Source organism: Pan troglodytes, chromosome 2 (assembly GCF_028858775.2).
Source record: "Pan troglodytes isolate AG18354 chromosome 2, NHGRI_mPanTro3-v2.0_pri, whole genome shotgun sequence".
In the NCBI taxonomy this organism is placed as follows: Eukaryota; Metazoa; Chordata; class Mammalia; order Primates; family Hominidae; genus Pan; species Pan troglodytes.
Genome location: NC_086015.1, coordinates 143,370,897 through 143,391,026, shown reverse-complemented (window position 1 = coordinate 143,391,026; position 20,130 = coordinate 143,370,897). Strand labels below are relative to the sequence as shown.

Below are 20,130 nucleotides of genomic sequence, written 5' to 3'. Positions count from 1 at the left end.
ATTCTGTAATGCTACCATCTATTAATAGATGTTTCAGAGTTAAAGTCCTTTGTCACTCAATAAACTAGCAGTTACTACTATGTATGCTCAGCTTTCTGACCTCAACCAAATCTGATCCATCATTAGAAGTTACTGCATTTTAAATACATGTATACATGTATACACACACATATGTATAAATATCATTATATATGCAAAGATACAACAGATAATTTGAATATTTTCTGATCATTTAAAAACTGTGTATCTCAGTGGTCTAAATTATTGGTAACTTAAATTGTTCTTCAATAATTTGACTAGCTGAATTAAATATTAATCAATGAACAATTAATACACTGAAAATACATATCAAATATATTTTATGGGTTGAATTGTGTCCTCTACATAAAAAAAATACATTGATATCCTAACACTTAGAATCTCAGTATGTGAATTATTGGGAGATAGAATCTTTACAGAGGTAATCAAGTTTTAAAATGTCATTAGGGTGGTTCCGCATCCAATATGATTAGTGTACTCGTATAAAGGGAAAATTGTGGCACAGAAATATGTATACTGAGAGAATCTCATGTGAAAACAGAGTTGTGCAGCCCCAGGCCAAGGAACTACAGGAAGCTAGGAGAGAATCCTGGAACGGAGCCTTTCCTAGAGCCTTCAGAGGGAACCTGGACCTGCCAACACCTTGATTTCATATTTCTGGCATCCATAAATGTGAGACAATAAGTTTTTGTTCCCAGATTCCCAGTGATATGGTTTGGCTCTGTGTTCCCATCAAATCTCATCTTGAAATGTACTCTCATAATTCCCACATGTTGTGGGAGGGACCCAGTAGCAGATAATTGAATGATGGGGGTGGTTTCCCCCACACTGTTCTCGTGGTTGTGAATAAGTCTCACAAGATCTGATGGTTTTCTCAGGGGTTTCCGCTTTTACGGCTTTCTCATTCTCTCTTTGCCTGCTGCCATCCATGTAAGACAGGATGGTAAGAGGTCCAATTAAACGTCTTTCTTTTGTAAATTGCCCAGTCTGGGGTATGTCTTTATCAGCAGCATGAAAACATACTAATACAGTAAATTGGTACCAGCAGAGTGGGGCATTGCTGAAAAGATACCCAAAAATGTGGAAGTGACTTTGGAATTGGGTAACAGGCAGAGGTTGGAACAGTTTGGAGGGCTCAGAAGAAGACAGGAAAATGTGGGAAAGTTTGAAACTTCCTAGAGACTTGTTGAATGGCTTTGCCCAAAATGCTGATAGCGATATGGGCAATAAGGTCCAGGCTGAGGTGGTCTTCGATGGAGAAGAGGAACTTGTTGGGAACCGGAGCAAAGGTGACTCTTGTTATATTTTTGCAGAGACTGGCAGCATTTTGCCCCTGCCCTAGATACTTGTGGGACTTTGAACTTGAGAGAGATGATTTAGGGTATCTGGTGGAAGAAATTTCTAAGCAGCAAAGCATTCAAGAGATGACTCGGGTGCTGTTAAAAGCATTCAGTTTTAAAAGGGAAACAGAGCAGACAAGTTTGAAAAATTTGCAGCATTCAGTTTTAAAAGGGAAACAGAGCAGATAAGTTAGAAAAATTTGCAGCCTGACAATGCGATAGAAAAGAAAATCCCATTTTCTGAGGAGAAATTCCAGTCAATTGTAGAATTTTTCATAAGTAACGAGAAGCCCAATGTTAATCCCCAAGACAATGGGAACATGTCTCCAGGGCCTGTTCAGAGGTCTTCATGGCAGCCCCTCCCATCATAGGACCTGAGGCCTAGAAGGAAAAACGTGGTTTCATGGGCTGGACCTCTGAGCTGTGTGCAGCCTAGGGACTTGGTGCCCTGCATCCCAGCTGCTCCAGCCATGGCTGAAAGGGGCCAACATAGAGCTCAGGCCATGGCTTCAGATGGTGCAAGCACCAAGTCTTGGTGGCTTCCACATGGCATTGAGCCTGCGGGTGCACAGAAGTCAAGAATTGAGGTTTGGAAACCTCCACCTGAATTTCAGAACATGTATGGAAATGCCTGGATGCCCAGGCAGAAGTTTGCTGCAGGGGAGTGGCTCTCATGGAGAACCTCTGCTAGGGCAGTGCAGAAGGGAAATGTGGGGTCGGAGCCCCCACACAGGGTCCCTACTGGGGATCACCTAGTGGAGCTGTGAGAAGAGAGCCACTGTCTTCCAGACCCCAGAATGCTAGATCCACTGACACTTGCACCTGTGCCTGGAAAAGCTGCAGGTACTCAACATCAGCCCATGAAAGCAGCTGGGAGGGAGGCTGTACCCTGCAAAGCAACAGAGGTGGAGCTTCCCGAGACCATGGGAACCTACCTCTTGCATCAGGGTGACCTGGATGTGAGACATGGAGTCAAAAGAGATCATATTGGAGCTTTAAGATTTGACAGCCACACTGGATTTTGGACTTGCATGGGCCCTGTAGCCCCTTTGTTTTGGCCAATTTCTCCCATTTGGAATGGTTGTATTTACCTAATGTCTGCATCCCCATTGTATCTAGGAAATACATAGCTTGCTTTTGATTTTACAAGTTCATAGGCAGAGGGGACTTGCCTTGTCTCAGATGACACTTTAGACTGTGGACTTTTGATTAATGCTAAAATGAGTTAAGACTTTGGGGGACTGTTGGGAAGGCATGATTGTTTTTGAAATGTGAGGACATGAGATTTGGCAGGGGCTAGGGAAAGAATGATATGGTTTGGCTCTGTGTCCCCACCCAAATCTCATCTTGAATTGTACTCCCATAATTCCCACGTGTTGTGGGAGGGACCCAGTGGGAGATAATTGAATCATGGGGGCAGTTTCTCCCATACTATTCTTGTGGTAGTGAATAAGTCTCACGAGATCTGATGGTTTTATCAGGGGTTTTTGCTTTTGCATCTTCCTCATTCTCTTTGCCTGTTGCCATTCATGTAAGATGGGACTTGATCTTCCTTGCCTTCTGCCATTATTGTGAGGCTTTCCCAGCCACGTGGAACTGTAAGTCCAATTAAACCTCTTTCTTTTGTAAATTGCCTAGTCTTGAGTATGTCTTTATCAGCAGCAAGAAAATGGACTAATCCACCCAGTTTGTGGTACTCTGTTACAGCAACCCTAGCAAATCAATACAGTATACTTACATCAGCAGGTACTAATGAAGAGTAGAGAACTGAAATAAGACTGTGCCAGGAGTTTTCACCTCATCTGGTGAGAACCCAGTTCTTGCCAATTCCTTCCCCTTCTATGTCTTGTTTGATGGGTTCTAGCCCAACCCACTCCTATCTGGATGGCTGCAGGGGCCTCCTGACTGGTCTCTCCATTGGAAATCTTGCCCTACTCCATTCTATTCTGCACACTGGTATCAAGAGTTATCTTTCTAAAACATTAATCTGATTACTCAACTGTGAGCTACTTGGTTTCTCTTTTTTAGTTCCCCCCGCCCACCCCCAATACCCTCACAGAAGTCTGGATATAGAGTAGGTACATCAGATTCAAAATAACAGGTTAGAGGGGGTCTAGAATAATCAAAATTGTTCCGATGCCAAACTTCACACCCTAATTCATAGTTTAAAAGGTGTGGTCACATATGCAGTGCTTCCCACAGTATCCTGTGAGGTAGGCATGATCATTATAAAGATGAATAAACTACCTCCACAGAGCGTAACTTTCCCAAGGTGATTATATGGTTAAAAATTAATAACTAGGAAAACCAGAAATGCATACTTTGTGATATCTGAGAAGTGCACACACACACACATAATAATATATAATATATATTATATTATATATTGTTATATAATATATAACATATTATATATTAATATATAATATACAATACATATTATATAATATATAATGCACATTATACAGTATATATTTTATATATTACATTACAAATTTTTCAGTAGCCACAGCAAAGTGAGAGCTTCTAGAATTGAGAGCAGCTCTGAAGCAGTGGCTGTTCCCTTCCTGCCTCATCCTTCAAAAGGTCAGTTCAGAGCTGTTCCAGGAGCAGTGGCAGACTCAACCAAGGCCACCATTTTGCTCCTTCTCACCCATTCCACAGCAATCACAAACTAACTGGAAAGCAGTCTAATGAGGCAGGGACATATGCCTTGCTATTCTCAGGTCTTGGCCCCTGAAACCCATTTTTACAGATTGGACCATGCCCAGGGCAGAGAGAAGCTCTGGCCACTGCAGGTGTGAATTGGACAGTAGGCACATCCATTTTCACAGTTTGGCATTCGGACTGATGCTTCATTATGGACCCTGGAAAAATTATAACCACACTGGGCTGTCCCCACACTCCTTTGCTCTTTTATTAGCCATCAACACAAATGCAATGTAAATAATTTGCAGCTGTTGGGAGAAACAATTAAATCTTTTTTCCCCTTAATTAAACCTAGGGGCCTGTCCATTAGAACTGTGTACAAAGCATACACCAGGAGCTCACCCAGTGCTTCAGATTCATTGTGCCTATCTAAATGGTCTAAATTAGATAGGCTCAGTGGCAGGCAATGAAATCTAAAGTTGCAGTTCCTGGTTTTAGCCCTGACTTAGCCACTTTTGCCTGGTCCTATGTGAATCCTCTGGCCTCTCAGAGTTTCAGTTCCCACGACTGTAAAATGCTGATGGTGATGCCACTTACAGTGTTGTTCTGTCTTTCATATGTCCTGTGCTAGACACACAGCTGCTGCTTTTTCATTACTCAGACTTACCACCCTGCTTGCTGGGCAGTGACAATGTCTGCAGGAGAGGTGATTTATAGACCAACTTAAAAGTTGAGGTTTTTCCCTCATTAGGAAATGAGCTGACTTTCTTCTATGTACAGGTCTGCCTTCCTTTACTCCTCTCTGTCACTACTTCAGTTAGGGTACCTATCACATATTAGGTATTTGACATACATACATTTACTAATCCTCACAACAACCCCATTGGGAAATAATTTATTTCTCATTTTGCAGGTGAGTAACTGAGGCTTAGAGGGATTTAAATGTTCTCATTTTGGAAAGTAAGAATGCTAACATCCCCCAAATTTTCTCCCTTCTTTCCCACATTCTAACTTCCCTCACATCAGGATTTTAGCTTTGTCAAGATTGATTCATAAACAAAATTGCCTTCTATCCTTTGTCTATAGATCAAATCATCAGGGTTGCAAACCAATAACTTAATTTATGTTAATTCGACTACGAAGATATCATTCATGGATGAGCCAAGTATTGTACAATAATTACTTATTCTTCTCAGTGGTCAAATGATCATTTTGAGGACAACATTATTTGCATCCAGATCAACTGGATTCTTTGTTTTTTACTCCATCAAATGGCTGAATCATGTTCCTATGATCACAGCTTGCATCACGTTTGGAAGCAGCCTCCCTTGTATATTTTTGTTTCCTGAATTTAATGATTATTGCCTTTTTATTCCTATTGAGTAATGAAACATAAAATTTCTTCTGAGCTCAATTATGTTATAGCTTTTAAATCATCCCATCATTACTCATTCTTCATTTGTAAAATGAAGATACTTATTTCTCAGGAATGTTGTGAAAATTGCATGAAATGGTGTATGCAAACATAGTACCCAGGAACACAGCAGGCATTCAAATACTCATAACTCCCCCTACCCCATCTCATGATCCTGGGTAGCTAAGGTGTACCCTTGCACTCTCAGAAATGTTCTACCCAGCTTCATCCCTTCAATAAATATTAATGGAGTATCCAAAATGTACAGAAAACATACATATTGAGATAAAATGAGAAAAAAGTCTTTTAAAAAGCATCTGACAAAATTATAATTAAAACTATTAGCAAATGAAAAATAGAAAACAACTTTCTTAACTGGATAAAGAACTTTTACAAAAACCTATAGCTAATATCATACTTAATGGTGAAAGAATAAATGCTTTCCTTCCAAGAACAGGAAGAATACAAGGATGGCCCACTCTCAGCACTTCTATTCACATTGTACTGTAGGTTCTAACCAGTGCAATAAGGCAAGAAAAAATATTAAATTGGAAATGAAAAAGTAAAATTGTCATTATTCACAGGGAACATGATAATCAATGTAAAAATTCTATGGAATAAAACATGCTTAGAACTAATAAGAGTTTAGGAAGGTCAGAAGATAGAAAGTCAATATTAAAAAAGCAATGGTATTTCTATGTAGAAATCAACAATTGGAAATTTCAATTTAAAAAAATACTGTTACAATAGCATCAAAAACATGAAACTTAGCAATAATTTTCAGAAAATATATGCAAAAGTTGGTACACTGAAAACCCTGACACTGCTGAAAGAATTTAAAGATCTGAAGAGGTTTTAATGGAGAAATACACAGTGTTCATTATTTGGCAGACTCAATATACTTAAGACGTTAATTTTCCCCAAAATTGATATATAGATTTAATGTAACTCCAACCAAAATTACCAGCAGGATTTTTGAAAGAATAAGCAAATTCTAAGATGCACATATAAATGAAAAAGACCTGACATAGCTAAAAATAATTTTAGGAAAAAAGAACAAAGTTGAAGGACTTATACTACCTAATTTTGAAACTTACTGCAAACCTACCCTAATCAAGATAGTGTGGTATTAATATAAAGATAGATGTATACATCAATGGAAAGAAGAAACAGTCCAGAAATAGACACATACATATGGTCAGTTCATTTCTGACAAAGGTTCTAAGACAATTAAATGGGGAGGAGAATAGTTTATTAAATGCTGCTAGAGAAAAAATGAATATCTATATGCCAAAAAAATAAACTCCAGTTGTATTGTGCTATATAAACAAAAATTATCTCTACAGGAGTCATAGTCCTGAATGTAGAAGTCAAAATTATAAAACCTTTAAAATAAAGCATATGAGAAAATCTTAGTGTCCTTGGGTTAGATTAGAAGGCTCCAAAAAAAAGCATGCCCCATAAAAGATAAAATTGATAACATCAAACTTTATAAAAATGATACGCTCTTATTTTCTTGAAAAACTCTAAAAAAATTGTAAGCCACAGACTAGGAGGAAATATTTGCAAAACATTTCATAAAGGTCTTGTATCCAAAATATATAAATAATTCTTTCAATTAAATAAGACAATTTGATTTTCAAAAAGCAAAAATTGAATATACCTGTCACTAAAATAAATACATAAACAGCAAATTAGAGCATAAAAATTTGTTCAACATCAATAGTCATTAGGGGCATGTAAATTAAAGCCACAATGGGATATCACCACACCACCAGTTGAATGGCTAAAATAAAACTGACAATATCAAGTTCTGATAAACATGTAAAGTAATTGGAACTTTTAGACATTGTTGGTAAGAATGTAAGACTAATACAGTCACTTTGCAAAATAGTTTAGCAGTTTCTTATAAAATGACTCAGCAATTCTATTCCTAGGATTTACCCAAGAGGAATGAAAACATAAATTACACGAAAGACTTGTATAGAAATGATCACAGAATCTTTATTCAGAATACTTAGTGCCAAACTGGTAACTAAAATGGCCGTCAACTAGTGAATGGATAAACAAATTGCAGAATATCCAGATAATGGACACCCACTCAGCAATAAAAGAACAACTACTGATCCATATAACAAAACAGATGAATCACCAAAGCATTTCACTGGTGAAATGAAGTGAAATAAGTCAGACAAAAAAGACTGCATGATATTTGATGCCATTCATATGACATTTTAGAAAACACAAAACTATAGGGACAGATAACAACAGATCAGTAGTGGCTAGGGTTTGGGGTGGGGTGGGATTTGATTGTGAAGGGGAACAAGGGAATGTTCTGAGACGATGAAACCATTCTGTATCTTGATTGTAGTGGTGGTTACACTTCTGCACGTGTGCGTTTGTCAAAATATATCCAACTTCACACTTAAAAAGATGACTCTTATTCTGTCTGTGTAAATTATGCCTCAATACATGTGGGGCAAGAACAAAGTTTTAGTACTCAAAGGACTCCAAGACTAGAGAGGTAAACAGTATGGTAACAGGTAAGTAAGAAGAGGAAGAGCAGAGTGCTATGGAAAAAGAGAAGTGCTAACTCAGTCAAGCTAACCCAGGATTACTTCCTGGAGAAAGTAAACTCTAAGTCATGAGCAGCAGGAATTAAGCAGGCATAAAGGATGTGGAGGGCTCCAGGCAGAAGAACGTGGATGGGCAAAGGCCCAATGATAAAAGCATTTAATATATCTTGGGGGAAATGTAAATAGTTTGGTTTATCTGTAGAACAGAGTTTGAAGGAGCAAGGCCAGCCACAGTGCTGGACTGAGACGGCATTCACATTACCCAGTGCTTTTTGGCATGTACAGAAATTATCCAGGAGCTACTTCCAAACCCTGGCTTCATGGGATGCTGGAGAACCATCTCCTTTCCAGAAAGAAGTAGTGGCTGTTGATGTCTGTGGCTTGGCTGTTATTCCTTATTTAATCTGTTCCATAGCCTGATGTTCCCTCCCTGAACAAAATGCATTGTCTTTTTGTTCCAACAGAGTGAGGTTAGTCAGCTCATGCTTCGCTTCATTTGAATGTAACTTCAGAAGAACTAAGTTTTTATCAGTTCTTGACAAGATAATATCCCTGTTTTCTGCACATCCCATCTGGAGGCTGAGTTGTGTCATATCATGCCCCTTTAGGACTAATTCTTGCCTCTTTCTTATCTCTTTTCCATGATGTTTCAGCATTTGGAAAATGCCTGTGTCTTTGCACTCATGCAGAGGAAACACCAGTGTGATATTTCTGCTCCATTTACACAGAAATTAGGTCTTGCCACCCAATGTGCCTTTAACTAGAGCACAGATGCATTCCTCAGGAGAGCTCCTCAGCTCTCTTCTCTTTGCTTACACTGCAAAAAAAGTGTATTAATGCTCCATCCAAGCAGCAGGGCCAAGCGGCTCATGATTTACCTTTTGAATCTTTATGCTTTTACCTAAAGATGACCTTTCTAGCTACTTTCTGACCTTTCTGGACAACCCTGGATCTTTAAAACTCCAATACTGCTCCCTGAGTGAAAGTAAACTATGAGTGAAAAACATGCTTTACTGATTGCAAAATGCTCTAACAAGGTTAACTATACTCTGGTAAATATATTATTCCAATTGTCAGGCTGGTCTTTTGCCTGCCATGCTCAACTTCCTCTTCTGATCTGATCTCCTAGTAGAACTGCTTAGGCCAAGATAGATACTGGACCCTTGGGGTAACTGATGGGTGGAGTAGGCCAATGTATTAGACCTTGAAACTTTCATTTCACAGGCCAGAAACTAGAGCTCATTTGGCAATGGGCACTTGAAATCTTGAGACAAAAGTTAATAGGGAGTTGGGGCTAGCATTCATGCAATCAGCACTCAAAGTTTAGGGGGAGCTGAAAATCCATTTAAATGAGAGACAGCCATCTGCCAGGAGACACAAGGTTTGAGAGTAGATAGGCAGAGAGAAGAAATGGACCCCAGATGGCTGTAGGCAACACGGAGGCACCTCTCCACTCCTGTTTTCCAGCCCATCCCCTGCTCACTTTTCACAGACTCATCAGCCTTCTGTGGGGTGTGTGAGGCTGCCAAGTGAAGCCTTTCAATAGTTATTCTCCTCCAACTTTTAAAAGAAAAATTGTGCTAGTTTGAGTCTCTGTTCTTGTAATAAAATGATTTCTAACTATAATTATTATAATAGCATTTTGAAAAGTATTTTTATTCTTTGCTTCAGTCAGGCCAGGATAGGAGGGCAAATCTGATTCTGCCCTTCCCCCACTAGGATACCAGGCTAGGAAGCTGTCCTGCCCTCCATTAGGAGATCAGATGAGGCTACCCTAGGCCCCAAGCTCTCTAGGTTATCCAGGCCTTTGCCATAATTGTGCTGTCTACCCCTGTGCCCACACTCCTATTCATTCTTCCAGGTTCAGCTCACTCCCCTCCCCCGGTTGCCCTTCTGTTCTCCCGTCACCCTGTACTGTCTGCTCTCATGCCACAGGTCTACTGTGTCGCCATTGGATCTTTCCTTGTTCCCATTTCCTGAAGAACCCTGAGGCCCCTTGACGGGGAGGCACAATTCTAATCATGACGATGTCTACAGTTCCTAACACAGTGCCCAGCATATAGTGAGTCACTGGTAAACAAAGTGAGCACACGTTTTCCTTGCCAGCATCTCCAATACCTGAAGCAATGATCAGCACTTTGATTCCAATGAGTAGGTACTCCTGTATCACGCAAATAGAAACGGCATGCCTCCCAAATCTTAGGGTGACATTTGCCATCACTTAATCAGAGACAACCTATATTACTTGCTAGAGGTACCAATTAGAAAGTTTTAAATACAAATCCCATGTGTGTGACTCATACATGAAAAATATCCACAGAAGATGAGATTACATTTCACTATTTTAATTGGATTGAAAAAGTATTTGAAGGACAGATGGCTGAGTCATTAATCCTTAACTGCTTGATAGGTGCTTTCGGTGGGGGCAGAACATTGCTTTCCTTCCTTCCTCACTTCTTTCCTATTTTCTTTCCATCCATCAATCCATCCATCCACCCACCCATCTACCTATCCACCCATCTACCTAGCCATCTGTCCACTCACCATACCTATTTTCTTCTTTCCTTCCAACTATCATTTTCTACCCATAAATACTCAATTGTTTAGAGTGTGGACAATCCCAAAGAACTTACCTAATTTCTCCAGCCTGGGAATGAACTATATGGCAATATCCTTTTGGGTAGTGACATCTGAACCAAGAGCAAGGCTAGGAAAAATTGTGCACTGGGGTACCATGTGAGATTTATGAAACTTAAATTTTAAGTTGTCTCTACACAAGTCATCTGGATCAAGCCAATTGGCCAAAGTTCACCCTAAGACAGACTCTGAGGTTGAGTGTAAGGGGTATTGCAATTAATGTCAAAGTGCTGCCTTTACATACCAACAGGATATTTTAGTTAAGTCTTTCAAACTTCCCAGGCCTCCACTCTCTTTTACAAAATGGAGGTAATACCAATTCTGCAAGGTTTTTGAGAGGAAGATAAAATGAGACTCTTGAGTTAGAGCTGGCTCATTGGTGACTAGCACTTTATAGGTTGCCAGCAAAGGTTTTCAGTTCTGCACCTCAGTATCTACAGGCTGGAATCAGGACCCACACAGGACCCAGCGTGCCCACAACCCAACTAATCCGTTGGTAGGATGAAGACCTAACAGAACCCTAGGCTTAACTCCCAAGGGCTGGAAAAATTAGACTAAGTCTATGAAGAAGATCAGGAGCCATGCAGAAGAAGATCAGGAGCCATGCAGAAAAAGATCATTTTGAATAAAAAGGGGCAAGGAAAAAGGGACTGTGATTGTTTAATGCTCACATTCACTTGCTAGAGTCAGCTTATTTTTTACACAAAATATTTTACCTACTGAACATTATTGGACTGAAGTGTGCATTAAATTGTTATATCTCTAATTCTCCAAGATTGTTATTACTTCAATATCTCACACTTCATTGCATTTTAAACATCTTTAACCCCTAAGATAGTCCTTAACTTACTTTGGAATTCATGCTAATAAATGTAATTGTCTAAAACTTTCTGTAATTGCCATTGACAAACCAGAATCATTAACATAGCTAACCAGAAGCCACCACTCCTGAGGGCCTACTATGTGCCAGCCTTTACGGTCGTGTTCTCATTAAATTCTCACAAGCACCCCTGCAGGATGGCAGAATTGGCTCCACTTCATGGATGAGGGAACAGGTTCAGAGAGCTTAAGGAACTCATACAAGCAAGGCCACGGCTCCTAGATGGAAGAATTGAAATTTCCTCCCTGGATGGTCATCCTTCTCCCCACAAGAAGTCAATGCAATGGCACACATTCAGTTCCATCTCCTGTGGGTCAATCTGTGGACCAAGTGCTTGGTAGGGTACAAAGAAACAATATAGCCAAGACTAAAGTGGACTGGGGAATGAACAGTCAGGGTTCACCAGAGAAACAGAACCAATAGTACATAACAATCTCTCTAAATCTATATCTATCTAGTTCTACATCTGTGTGTGTGTGTGTGTGTGTGTGTGTGTGTGTGTGTGTGTGTGTGTGTAGAGATAGAAAATTTTAAAGAATTGATTCATGCATTTTGTGGGGGGTTAGCAAATTTGAGAACTGTAGGTCAGGCCTGCAGGCTGAAAATCCAGACCGAAGTTGATGCTGCAATCTTGAGGCAACTTTTTTCTTTTCCGAGAAATGACAGTTTTTTCTGTCAAAGCTCTTCAACTGATTGGATGAGGCTCATCCATGTTAGTGAGAGTAATGTCCTTTACTTAAAGTCAACTGATTGTAGATCTTCAGCACATCTACAAAATATCTTCGCAGCAATATCTAGACTAGTGTTTGATTAAATAACTGGGTACTACAGCCCAGACAATTTGACATATCACAAACTAATCATCACATGCACTGAAGAAGTTTTTAAGACTGCTGTATTCAAATTGAGTGAGAAGATTTGATAAGATAGTACAAATTTCTCTAAAGCTTAGAAAGAAACGCTATACTTTTGTTTCTCTACTGGCAAACTAATAAATAAAACCCTTGTGGCTTATGCTACCAACTTTGTTCTAGAAGGTAGCAAATGCATGATACATTTTTATTGCGAATTCCATTTCACGCCTTAGATTCTAAGATGTCCAGAACGATGGATGACAATTATCTGGTTTACAGTATATTCACTGCAAAATGCTTGCCTGCTTCTCCATGCTTCAGAAAGAAAGCACTGGCAGGCCAATTTTGCTTGTTATTTATGTGAACTGTTATGTGCATTTCCCCAGCTCTGACTCCTTCCTGAAAAGATACAGAGTATAAGAGGTAGAAGACAAGCAAAAAGGCCCCCGCCACCCAGCCAAATACATAATTATAACAAAGTTGCAAGCAAATACCCTAGGTCATCCCCACAATCAGATCTGATTGTCAGTCTATCAGAGAATTTGGTTTTATTTGCATCCACATGTCTGCATTCCTGCGTGCTCAGTTCAGCTCAGCTCAGGCACCACTGACAGGGGCTCTGATACTCCTCTACTCTTCCACCCCTAGATACATAACCAAGACTAAATTAAGTACCTCTCCTTGTCCTCCCAAAGTCCCCTGCTTATCTCTAGCATAGCAAGTACTATACTGGATGTAAATATCATTTTGTACCTTTTCTATACCAGATGGTGGAGAAAGATGCTGTGTGTTTTATGTCTATATCCCTAACCCAGCACAAAAGTTCTCAAAATATGGCCAGGAACCCTTGGGAGGGTCTCTGAGACCCTTTCAGGGGTTCACAAGGTCAAAATTATGTTTATAGAAGTGCTAAGATAGTATTTGCTTTCTTTGCTTTTATTCTCTCTAGAGCAGTTTTCCAGAGGTTATACGCAGATATAAAAATCCAGCTGTCACAAGAACAAAAAACCAAACACCGCATATTCTCACTCATAGGTGGGAATTGAACAATGAGATCACATGGACACAGGAAGGGGAATATCATACTCTGGGGAATGTGGTGGGGAGGGGGGAGGGGGGAGGGATAGCATTGGGAGATATACCTAATGCTAGATGACGAGTTAGTGGGTGCAGCGCACCAGCATGGCACATGTATACATATGTAACTAACCTGCACAATGTGCACATGTACCCTAAAACTTAAAGTATAATTTAAAAAAAAAATCCAGCTGTCTTCTATTAAGCCAGACATTAAAGATAATTGCAAAAATGTAAAACAATGAGACTCTTCCCACTGTTTTTAAAAATTCTTGTTAACAGTTGTTTTAAATAAAAAGTTTGTTATTTTGGTCAATATTTGATGAGTTTATTGTTAATTATAAGTAAATTAATAAATATAGATTTTTAAATTTTGTCAGTTTAAATTGCTAATGCAATATATAGTAACAGGTATAACCTACAAAATGAAAGCTCTTTGGGTTTGTTAACATTTAAGAATGCTAACTTGTTAAGAAACCAAAAGTTTAGTATGTGGCTTGTCAAAGGACTTGAAACACAGCACATGCTGCTCAGGTAGGAAAGAGTGTGAGTGTAAGGGGAGGAAGAGAGTGGGGAGAGAAGAAAGGGACAGTAGGAGGGGAGAGAAAGAAAGGATAACCAAAGTTATCCAGGCAAGACTTACATAATTATTTCTTAGATTTAACTCAGTTAGGGAGGGTTGATCAACGTAGTGACAAGATTGGTTCTTTTTCCGGTTCTGGTTGTGAAGGAAAAGTAACTTGTTGACTGGATCACTAACACATCAATTTTTGTGATACTGTGTAGGTAATAGAGCCTCTGATTCTTTTGGAAAAAGGAAGGGGAGCATCTTTTCTTGTATGAACTTGAGTGCATGCTGTCAGGAGAATAATTGTCTGAAATCACAGTCTTTATATCTTTTGCAACCTGGTTGGAGAAACTGCCGTAAAAATAAGCAAACTTCATAAATCATCTCTGTAAAAGGCATCAAAGGTTAAAAGCATTGTGAGGAATTTCTGAAATACATTTGGACTCTGAATTTTCAGAGTGTTTAGGAGGCAACTATTGTGTCTCAAAAGAGTAATCATGATCTTGGAGATTTTAAAGGGTAATTCCACTGTTGAAGGTGTCAATGTCTCCTAGTGGTAAATAGAACAAGTACTTGCCAGCTGGAGGAGTCTCTCAATCCCTAAGGCATACATCCCAAAATTGCTAACTGAGACCTTTGCTCTTACTAGTACTAATCCTGAGGCCTGGCACATGGTAGGTGCTCTGTGTGTGTTAAGTGTGTGTTAAAAGATGAATGAATAAGCTTTGACTGCTTGTTATTATCTGAGCAAAGACTGACACACAGTGATTCCTCCTCAATGATAAATTATCTGAACCAAAGAAAGCAAATAGTATCTTAGTACTTTTATGAAAATCATTTTGATCTTGTGGATGGACCCTTGAAAGGGACTCAGGGACTCCCCACCAAGCGTTCCTGGGTGTATTTTGAAAGCTATTGTGGTAGGTTAGGGATATAGACATAAAAGACCCAGCATCTTTCCCCACCATGTGGTAGAGATTGGGACCTACTTATTTCTGAACAACTTTTGGTTGACCAAGAGAATGTTGGTTTTCTTATACACCAATACTTCTGGGGATAATAAGATAAGAAAGAAACAAGGAAAAGGAAAAAAAATAGGATGAATAGACACTGTAGATAAAAGAAATCGGCAGACAGTAAACATTGGCCTAGAACAGTCCAGCATGGAATGAGAAAAATGCTATAGAATTCCATGAAATTGAGAATGTCTCAGGAGGAAAAGTCATTCCTGAGTCATAAAATCATATTTACATGAAACATTTGGGTGGTGAAAAAGACATACATATTATATGCAAAAAGCACATAAATTTACTAGCAATGAACTCATTTAGGGTTGGGAGAGTCTAAAAAATTCCTATAAGCATGATAAATGCAATTAATTGTGCAGGGCTCACCATATTAAATTTAAGATAGATGTCATGTCTTTGGTAGTGTTTTATTGAATGTTCTGTATGTCAGTGAAAATAAAGATTATTTACAGAAACTCTAAATATACATTAACTCTAAATATCATTTTCTTAAATCTGTTTATTTTATATTTTTAGAATTTCAACTTTTATTTTAGATACACGGGGTATATGTGCAGGTTTGCTACATGGGTATATTGATGATCCTGAGGCTTAGGATATAGATCCTGCCACCGAGTTAGTGAACACAGTACTCTAGGAAGTTTTTTTAACATACACCCTCTCCCCATGCTACTTTCCCCTTCTAGTAGTCCATAGTATCTATTGTTTCTGTCTTTATGTCCATGAGTACTCAATGTTTAGCTCCCACTTGTGAGATCATACAGTATTTCATTTTCTATTCCTGCACTAATTTGTTTAGGATAATGGCCTCCAGCTGCATTCATGTTGCTGCAAAGGATATAATATTGTTCCTTTTTATGGTTGCATAGTATTCCATGGTATATATGTACCACATTTCTTTATCCAATCTACTGTTGATAGGCAACTGGGTTGATTCCATGTCTTTGCTATTGTTAATTGTGCTGTAGTGAACATACAAGTGTGTGTCTTTTTGGTAGAATGACTTGTTTTCATTTGGATATATACCCAGGAGTGGGATTGCTGGGTCGAATGGTACCTCTGTTTTAAATTCTTTGAGAAATCTCTAAACTGCTTTTCACAGTGGCTGATTTAATTTACATTACCACCAACAACGTAAAAGCATGCCCTTTCACCACAGCCTTACCAGCCTCTGTTTTTTGTTTTTATAATAGCCATTGTAATGGCTGTGAGATGATATTTCATTGGGATTTTGATTTGCATTTCTCTGATGATTAGTGATGATGAGCATTTCTTCACATGATTGTTGGTTGCTTGTATATCTTCTTTTGAGAAGTGTCTGTTCATGTCCTTGGTCTATTTTTTAATGGGGATGTTTTCTGCTTGTTAAATTATTAAGTTCCTTATAGATTCTGGATATTAGGCCTTTGTTGGATGCATAGTTTGCAAATATTTTCTTACATTCTGTAGGATATCTGCTTATTCTGTTGATAGTTTCTTTTGCTGTGCAGAAGCTCCTTAATTAGGTCCCATCTGTCAATTTTTATTTTTATTGCAATTGCTTTTGGGAACTTAGCCAAAAATTCTTCACCAAGGCTAATGTCGAGAAGAACATTTCGTAGGTTTTCTTCTAGGATTTTCATAGTTTGAGGCTTCACATTTAAATCTTTAATCCAATTTGAGTTAATTTTTGCACATGGTAAAAGGTAGGGGTCCAGTTTCATTCTTCTGTATATTACTAGCCAATTATCCCAGCATCATTTATTGAATAGGGTGTTCTTTCCCCCATTGCTTATCTTTGACTATTTTGCTGAAGATCAGATGGCTGTACCTGTGCGGCTTTATATCCAGGTTCTTGATTCTGTTCCATTCGTCCATGTGTCTGTTTTTGTGCCAGTACCATGCTGTTTTGGTTACTGCAGCCTTATAGCATAGTTTGAAATCAGGTAGTGTGACACTTTTTATTCTTTTCCCTTAGGATTGCTTTGGTTATTCAGGCTCTTTTTTGGTTCCATATAAATTTTAGAGTCGTTTTTTCCGATTCTGTGAAAAATGACATTGGTAGTTTGATATAGTGTTGTAAACTGTTTTCAGCAATATGGCCATTTTAACAATATTTATTCTCCCAATCCATGAGCATGGAATGTTTTTGCATTTGTGTCATCTATGATTTCTTTCAGCAGTGTTTTGTAGTTCTCCTTCTAGAGATCTTTCATCTCCTTGATGAGCTGTATTCTTAGGTATTTCAATTTTTTCATAGCTAGTGTAAATGAGATGGTGTTCTTCATTTGACTTTCAGCTTGAATGTTATTGGTATACGGAAATTCTACTGGCTTTTGTACAGAGATTTTGTATCATGGAAAAAAGTCATTTATCAGTTCTAGGAGACTTTTGACAGAGTTTTTAGGTTTTTCCTGGTATATAATCATATCATCAGTGAAGAGAGATACTTTGACTTCTTTTCCTATTAGGGTGCCTTTTATTTCTTTCTCTTGCCTGATTGCTCTGGCTAGGACTTCCAGTACTATGTTGAATAGGAGTGGTAAGTGTGGGCATCCTTAGCTTGTTCCAATTCTCAAGGGGAATGCTCCCAGCTTTTGCCCATTTAGTGTAATGTTGGTTGTGGGTTTGTCATAGATGGCCCTTATTGTTTTGAGGTGTTCCTTTGATTCCCAGTCTGTTGAGGGGTTTTGTTATGAAGGGACATTGCTTCTCGGCCTTTTGGCTAAGATCAAGTGTTATGAAGGGACACTGGATTTTATTGAAAGCTTTTTCTGCATCTATTGAAATGATAATATGGTTTTTGCTTTTAATTCTGTTTATGTGATGAATCACATTTATTGATTTGTGTATATTGAACCAGCCTTGCATCCCAGGAATAAAGCTTACTTGATCATGGTGTATTAGCTTTTATGTTCTACTGGATTAACCCCAAAGCAAGTAGAAGAAAATAAATAACTAAATTAGAGCAGAACTGAATGAAACTGAGATGCAGAAATCCATACAAACAATCAATGAAACCAAGACTTGATTTTCTAAAGATTAAACAAGACTGATAGATTGCTAACCAGATTAACAAAGGAATAAAAGAATATCCAAATAAGTACAATCAGAAATGACAGATGACATTACAAGTGATCCCACAGAAATACAAAGATCCTCAGAGACTATTACAAACAACTCTATGCACACAAATTAGAAAATCTAGAGGAAATGGATAAATTCCTAGAAACACACAGCCTCCCAAGATTGAACCAGGAGGAATGTGGAAACCTGAACAGATCAATAACAAGTTCCAAAATTGGATCAGTAATTTAAAAAACCTACCAACCAAAGAAATCCGCAGACCAGATGGATTCACAGCTGAATTCTACCAGACATATGAAGAAGAACTGGTAACAATCCTACTGAAACTCTTCCAAAACATTGAGGAGGAGGAGCTCCTCCCTAACCAATTCTTTGGAGACTAATAGGAAAATCTGGAAGAGACACAATGGGGGAAAAAAAAAAACCTTTAGGCCAATATCTCCACTAAACAGACACAAAAATCCTCAACAAAATGCTAGCAATCTTTTTCTTTAAAAAAATAAAGATTGAATAGTTCTGAGCAGCGATGCTTCCCCTCATTGAGCACTTCTAGGAAGTCAATCTACTTCACACTGTATCCTCTACAAAGGGCAGGGGCAAGACCTCCCCTGTGTCCTGGCTCATATCTGACAGGATTAATCAGATTAAAAAGAGCCTTTGCTTCTCTCTGATGTCAGCGGGGTGTGTTTGTCCAGGTCCTCCGAGAGGCAAACACCAAGACAGGATTAAACATGCAAGGATTTTATTAAGAAAAATTATGTTGTGAGGGAAAGTAAGGAGGGAGCCAGAAACGTCTGAAGAGGTCAGACCTTGATGCAGACATAACCCCAGTGGAGGGGAGAGGAAGAAATAAATTGTGAGAAAAGTGTCCTAGACTTCCATGCAGTCTGAGTAGGAGGTGATGAAACCAACACCTACAGTGTCCTCAAGTCAAAGTCAACTGTCAGAGGAGTCTCACCTCTTCGAGGAGAAGATCTGCTTTAGTATGCCTCAGTATCCCACACTCAGTCACTGGCTCAGACCACCCATGGATGGCATGGCATTAGTGCCAAGATCTTTCACTGCTCAGCAGCTGGGGCCTCATTACACTCCCTGAAGTTGCAGTCTGTGAGATACTTTCTCAGAGCTGCCATATAGAATGCCTGGTCAGTTCCTCAGTTCCCTTAAAGTTAACTTTAAAAAAATTGGCAAATAACATTCATCAATTCAATAAATATTTATTGAGAATCTATGATACAGAAGGCCCTATTTCAGCGTGAGCAATAAAATGGAAAAGAAGCATATTCCTGGAAATATCTAGCAGTGGTTGATTTAGAGTAAATTGTAATTGAAACATCGTAGAACAAGTGCACAGAGCCTGTCCTCCTTTCAGACCCATGGCAGGCATGGGTAATCAATCCCACTGACCCTGAACATGACCTCAGACTCTTTCTCAACACAATGTTTGTGGCAGCCTCTTTTTAATAAGAGGTAGCACCTAAGATAAAACTTATTTGCTATCCCTGTCCTAGGAGAGTAGTGGACAGTGGAATGAGGGAGGAAAGAAATGCAAAAATGTTATACACCAAAAATAAGTAACAACGCTGAAGAAGGAGGACAAAAGAAAGATCAATAAAATTGCCCCTAGGAGGGCTGGAAATAAATCTGTCTGAATGGGAAAAAAAATGAGAGAAAGCATGGCTAAGGATATTAATGTCAGCTTCTTACTCTTGTATCTTGGGCCTAATTAGCTTGGAAATGGTTTTCAAAGCAGATGGCAATCTCAATGCACTGAATTGTCATGACTGTCTTGGAATTTTGGAAGCCCTTGACTTACTGGTTGTTCCATGACATTAGAAGTCTTTGACGAGGGAAGCTGGCTAAGAGTGGGCACTCAGCAAGCAAGTGTGTGATGAACCAGATTGAAGACATGTTTGCATCATGACACCTTGGGTATTATCTAGGATTTCCCAATGCACCAAGCAAACAGGATCATGGGCATACTCAGAATAACCTAGACCCA

At 38.9% G+C, this 20,130-nt stretch overlaps 1 protein-coding gene across 1 annotated transcript in view; it reads right to left on the bottom strand.

The window, feature by feature from the left end:
• Nucleotides 1-20,130, bottom strand: part of CLSTN2 (calsyntenin 2) — a 639,289-nt gene that overhangs the window by 398,494 nt on the left and 220,665 nt on the right. The gene's annotated exons all lie outside the window — the stretch shown is intronic.